Source organism: Python bivittatus, unplaced genomic scaffold (genome assembly GCF_059951505.1).
Source record: "Python bivittatus isolate LINGU-HERP-01145 unplaced genomic scaffold, Pbiv_v1 ctg000590_np1212, whole genome shotgun sequence".
Taxonomy (NCBI): Eukaryota; Metazoa; Chordata; class Lepidosauria; order Squamata; family Pythonidae; genus Python; species Python bivittatus.
The window spans coordinates 2,594,347-2,601,089 of NW_028277086.1; positions in this window are offsets into that span (position 1 = coordinate 2,594,347).

Genomic DNA, 6,743 nt, shown 5'->3' on the forward strand with positions numbered 1-6,743 from the left:
AAACCCTAAATGACTCAGAAGACCCCCTGTTTCCAAAGGAGAGCAAGGCATGAGCCATGCTCAAGATCAGTTTCTTAGGAGGTTCACTCCAGGAAGACAGTTTGCTGTCCACAAAACAAGGTGGACACATTTCCTACTCCACAATTAACAGATGGGTTGGAGTTACTCCCTTCCTGCTTCAGCAGCCTATGCAGAGGAGTAATGATGTCAGCAGTTTCAAGGTTAGCTCTTCAAGGTAGTTCAGACAAGAAGCACAACCATGAGAAGTAATTCTATTGTAAGGCTGCATTAACAGAATCTTGCAAGACTGAAAGAATTTCTCCTCTCCTTTTATTCTCCGGTAAACTAGGGAGGGTCCCTTTTGAAACGCTTCCTACGCCACCTCTCCTTCTGTGGGCTGAGATATCTTTTACATGCTGGTTGTTCAGTCTGCGGCTCTTCCTCCTCTCGCCCAAGGTCATTCCCACAGACCATTATGCTCAATGACAAGAGTACCATTAATTAGATATTTGTAAGATGGAGCCACCAAACCTTAATAAAACATTGCAAAGTAAGTTTGCTTCTTCAGCCATGGGCACTGGGCCACAGAGAATGCTCTAAACTCTCACACTGACTCTTCCTAAGAATACTGGTGTAGCAGCTCCCGTTCCTATTATGTCCATCTCTGATGATCAGGGATGATAGTTGGATCTTCTGTGAGTTGCCTTTCTGGTCCTCAGAAGATAGTCCCAACTGTCCTATCCTATCTGGGAGGGAAAGAAAGTTAAAAGTAGCCCGAAAGTTGAGATGGAAGTTACCTTATTGCAAAATGCTATGGTTCATTGCCACATAAGTAACCAGCATAATGGAGTTGAACCATGGCTAGCTGAACATGTACTGAAGGAAGGGCAAGGGGGTTTCATCCACAGGATGGGGAGAAGTCACAGTCTGGCTGGAAGAGGTGGAATTAACCTTTCCTGTTAGCTCCTTCCTTTAGTGCCCAGAAAGGTGCTTCACAGTAAGCCTGACACTGTTTTCCTGTGATGCTGTTTTCGTTTTGGCTTATGACTGTTATAAAGTTGAAAAATCAGCCTGGAGAGGTAGACTTTGATTTGGACATGTCTGGGCCTGTCTTCTGCTTTGAGGTATGGTCTAACAAATGGGAGATGGAGGTCTGGATCCGTCACAAGTGCTTTTTCTCCCAGAGGGATGGCAAAGAAAGAAAAACAAAGGGAGGGTAGTGAGACCCTTCAATCTGGCAGCTCTGGGACTTGCACATGGATACTAGTACAGTAATAAAAAGCTGGTGCAAAAGCAGAGACAAAGTTGGGTCAAAAGTGACAGAAATTTACCTGGGATAGTTCCATTAGAAACCAGATGCCACCCCTGGTAAACATTCTCTTGGGTCTTTTTATTTATTTATTTATTTATTTATTTATTTATTTATTTAATCAAATTTATATGGCCGCCAGTCTCACAAAAAGTGACTCTGGGTGATGTACAACAAGCCAATAAATAAATATATAAAACAAACATTGCCTAAAAATATTATACAATAAAAAGCATTAAAAACTATAAAAGGAGACCTAAAACAGGAAAAAAAAAATAGACGGAGGGATGTTAATAATACTGGAGCCACCTCACTAATTCACCGATCCCCCAGGGCCCCCAGGCCTGCTCATCGAGAGACTGAGGAAATCATCTAGGCTGGGTTGGGTTTCTTGCCAGTATCTTACAGGTAGAAACGTGCTTTTATTATTATGTGAGGTAATAAAGATATGTCCATTGATAACAGGATAGGATAAGAGGCACCAGAAACTATTTCGGCAACGTGTGACCCCTTTTTCTGTCTCAATGGTTAAAAAGTATTTCTAACATGGGAGAACTCTCCAAGATGTACAGGCTAGAAGCCCGCCCATGTGATGTTGGACTTTCCTACTCTTGGGGAATATTTGCAATGGGAATGAAACAGCCAGCATAGGGGTGAGCAGCTCAGGGTTTGTCCTACTGCTTGTAGTTACATCTGACCAATAGAAGCAGGAGAGGGAGTGATAAACTCTAGCAATCATCTGTTGATCAAGCCAAATCTCTACTTGTCTTCAGTAAGGCTTAAGAGCCCCCCAGGTCTTCCAGGGGACATCAACAGCTGAAATCCATGTCTGTAGTGAGGTCACCTTGAGGCTTGAATAGTAAGATGGTACATGCAATGGCCTTGAGAAATTGTACGAGACTCAACAAAAGCCCTTTCCTCACCTTTGGTTTTCTTTGGGCTATGCTTCTAAGCCCGTAGAAAATAGGAACCTGTTTTAGAGCAGGGCGGGGAGGAGATTGAGAACCTGATGCCCTCCATATGTTTGGGACTACAGATCCAGTAAGCCTTGATCTAAGCTCCTTGGTGGTTGGAGCTTATGGAAGTTGTAGTCCTGAAACCAATGGAGAGTGCCAGATTGCCTACCTGAAATTGGTTTTGAGCACAGTGATATTTTGTATCTCTTCCTACTTGAAGTTGAGTGATCTGGAGAGAGTTTGGGGGCTCCCACTCTCTGTGGGATACTGTGATTGGCTTCTCCTGACATGCTAAAAGACGGTGGACACAGCATCACGCATAAATGCTCTGCCTCTTTTGTGTGAGTACACAGAGCTTGCACTGCTACGCTGCACCTAACATCTAACATCTTGACTCCCTCCAGCAGACAGTGCTGATTTGTGGGTTCATACACATTGCTGTATCAAAATAAACCATATTATGGTTTCATTTATGCTGGTCTATGACTGTAATAAAGATTTGATTTCATTTGATTTATGGTTTCATGTGAAGGCCTGGTTCACACAACTGGCAAGATAAGGACTAGGTTTGAATCAGAATCGGCTCAGAGTTGGGGTTAGGGTTAGGGTTAGACACATTATGCGAAGACCTAGCTTTCTGGAGAAGTTCATAATGGTGGGGAAGATAGAAGGAAAGAGAAGAGGATGACCAGCAGTAGTTGGATTCAGTTACAGTGGTGATGGGTGCACCATTGGAAAACTTGAAGGACCAGGTTAAGGACAGATTCTCCTTGACAAAATCTGTGGTCGCTAAGAGTCAACACCAACCTGATGGCATATAATCAATCAATCCAGAAACTAGCCAGTTCCACTTCAGCTTTTACTAATGTGCGTGGTGAGCCCAACATCATATGATGGGGCGTCTGTCGCTAAGCTATGAAGCCCACCTCCCAATGGAGCCCCCATGAAGTAGTTCAGCTGAAAATGGAATTGCATTGGTGGCCCCATAATAAATAAAAAAATAAAACGGACCATCCCAGTTGGCTTCTTTTTGGATTTAAATTTTGTTTTTGTGGTGGTGGTAGAATAATTATCATGATTTCATGTTCTAAAAGAAGCTTGCCCAAGTGTCAGGAGTACAAATTAAACTCCTATTGTAATGCTCTCCATAATATCTTAATAATATCCTATAATTCTTAATTATACGGGTTATGAATCATCGCAGGAACAATCTTTCTGTTTGTCAATTTGTTTGACATTTTGTCGCTTTTACCCTTGCGTCACCAGGACTGAATGTGCAATATTAAGGAGGGAATGAGTTGCATCCTTCAAGTGTGTGAACTGCTCCTTATCTGGAGGAAGTGTCATTGTGCCAAGCCCAATGCCATTCGACTCCTTTCTGACCCTCCCTGGATTCCCCCTGTCCAGATTCCATGCTTTTATGAAATGTTACAAGCAGAGGCCGCTACCAGTAGATCTGATTATAGTACAGAACCTGCAGGAGGCAGAGAACATGGTTGTTGTGCCCATTCTATTAGGCGTGTTAGGAGAAACAGGAGTAAGATGGGAATGGAGGACTTCAGGAGTCAGTACAGACAAAACATCTCTTGATGGTCAAGAATGAAGGTGATCTGAATACAAAATACAGGATTAGTATGAAAGAAGTACAGTGGAACCTCGGTTTACGAATTTAATTCGTTCCATGACTCTGGTCGCACCCCGAATCGGTCACAACCTGAAGGAAATTTCCCCATAAGGTTCAATGTAATTACCGTTAATCCGTTCTGGCGTGGAGGACAGGGAGGCGGCTATCGCTTGGAGGGAGAATCCCCCTCCCTACGACCACGTGTCAGGGGCGGAAAATGGCCGCGGACCACGTGTCAGGGGCGGAAAAATGGCCGCGGACCACGTGTCAGGGGCGGAAAAATAGCCACGGACCGTGTCATGGGAGGGAAAATGGCCGCGTATCCTGTTGGTACCCCGAGGCGGAGTTCGCAAACCGAGGTAAATTTTTGCAGCCGGAGCTGGTCGTAACCCGAAAAGTTCGTTAACAGAGGCGTTCGTAACCCGAGGTTCCACTGTATGTTGAGTTGGTTTTGTGACTGAGTCACAAAACAAAAGGCTTATGAGGAGGAGGAAGAGCAAGAGAGTTGTGGTTGGACAGAATTCATGAGATCCCCAAAAAGGAAAGGTGAGAAGTTTGAAGAACAAAAGGCAAAGCATGACATGAAGGCCAGATGTAGTAGAAGCAAGGATGGAAAGGGATGGGAAGCGTCCTGAATGTTACTGTTTCTTATTCTGTCTTTTTATGCTTGCCCTGAAAGTGAACAGGGTGAAGGGTCTGTCTGTCTGTCTGCTGAAGGCATCTCTCATAGACAAGATTCCAGCTCTCTTGTTGCCATGCTGGTTCATTTTTTAATTGAGTGTCTTTACATTTCCCAAACCATGATCCCTTCCTAGTTAAATCCCATCTTAGTTGAAGCCAGATACAAACCAGGGGCAGACAGAAAGTGTGTCACAACAATTACTAGAACTTGTTTAGCAATAAAATGAGTTCCTCTGTGCCAAAAACACGCGCACCGAAACGTGCAGCCCTTCATCTGAGGCAAGATTTTTTCTTCCCAGCCATCCCTACTTTCGTGAACCTCTCCCCACACCCCTGGATTTTTTGGAATAAAGTCTGGGATAAGATCCAAGACTCCCTGCATGAACACAAACATCCTTCTGACAAAAGTAATGCATCCCATTCTTGTTACTGATGAACGATGTATGAAATTAATGCATTAAGAAAGCTCTAAAGCAAGCATGGGAGAATCCTTCTTTAACACTCCCTTTCTAGGAAACTTCAAAGCATTTTTGGAAAGGTCAGTGCTGCAACCCTGCTTTGTATGCAGAAACTCAATTCTCATCTCCATGTAGTTGTGAGGAACATCTATCAGAAGTCTTGGAAAGGTCTTCATAGGGTAGGCCAGCTTTACCTAGCCTTCTTGCCCTTCATCTGACTGGAGATGACAAGCTGGAGACCCCAAAGTTGGAGCAGGCAACATTCTGCTCAGCTAGAGCAGAAAGTGACTTCACTTGCTGTAACTAAAATTTGGATATGAAGAAATTGAACAAAAAGCTCCTGAAGTAATGTAACACTTTGATCTAGGGGACTCCACCCATCATGTGTTGCCACCACCGTGTTTCTATCCTCATATTTCCACAGCTTTTCTAAGCTTTGGGTTAATTTATTCTAAGAAACAGAATTAAGGCTAGGTGTGGGAGAGTGCAAGAAAGGATGGAGGATGATGTGCAATTGGTACAGGGAAAAGGTATAACAGTTTGGGGAGAGATTTGTCTTGCTGACTCTAGACAAGGGTCCTTGGCGATCTTAGTTGCTCATAGGAGGTCAAACATTAGAAAGTGCCGCTGAATTAGACCAAAGTGTCATCTAAATCCAAGAAGTCTTTTTGCTTCCTGGATCTGGGAACTGTTATCTTGATGCCTGGGAATTTCTGGATGGCTCTGCATGCAGTCAGGAGAAGGAATTTTGGTTTGACTCAATTATCACAATGTAGATTTTTCCCTCACTGTATTATCTTTTAAAATTCTTACCACCGAAAAGAAAAATTCCCATGACCATTGACCAATGTGTTTGTGAGTGTCCTGTTTTTTTTGGAAATTCTCCCAATTTTTTTTTTACTAGTTCTCACTTAGTTTGATAAAAGAAGAACTTACTTTCCAAATTATTTCAAGGGTGAAGATGGGAAAAAAGAAATTCCCATGGATGGATCAAACAGGATCAAAAGTCATTTCCTCTGATTCTTTCCCACAAGAGGTAATTTATCACGGTGACTGTAGCTAATTCTGTCTCAAATTAGACCTTAAGCCAGAATGAAAAAAAGTTAAAGTAATTGGTACCTTCCAAGAACACCTGAATTTGCATAAAAAGTACCCTCTCAAGGGACTTCTGGTGAGGATTCATGATGAACTGGACATCCCTGAAGGAGCGGGGACAGAATTGTGGGGGAGACAGTGGCCAGATGGAGATTTCTGGCCAGCATAGACTTTCTGGATAAAGGAGAGATTGTGAAATTTCCCACGTGTACTCTGGACAGCTGCTCCTCGTGAGTAGACTGCAGGAACTGAGGTTTTTGTGGTCAACTTGTGAGTTCAGCTACTGGAAGTCAAGGGAATTCAATCAAGCTAACAGCTGTAATATAGCCTATATGGACATAAAATTAGTTGAGTCTCATAATCACTTTCAGAAATTACTTCTTAACTGCTTTTCAGCTAGTAAGAACCTTCAGATCAACCTGTTTTATAGCATTCCCTGGGTGAGTTTCCTTCAATCCTTAGTGAAAGAAGCTTTAAATGCAAGTTTAAGGATTAAAAAAAAAATCTTTTAAGGATGATTAGAAAGTTGATTTTGGAAAGTTACAAATGGACTAAGAGTCCAGATGGATTTGAAATAACATTCTGAAATTAAGTATAAGAATCCTTCCCACAATGCTGTT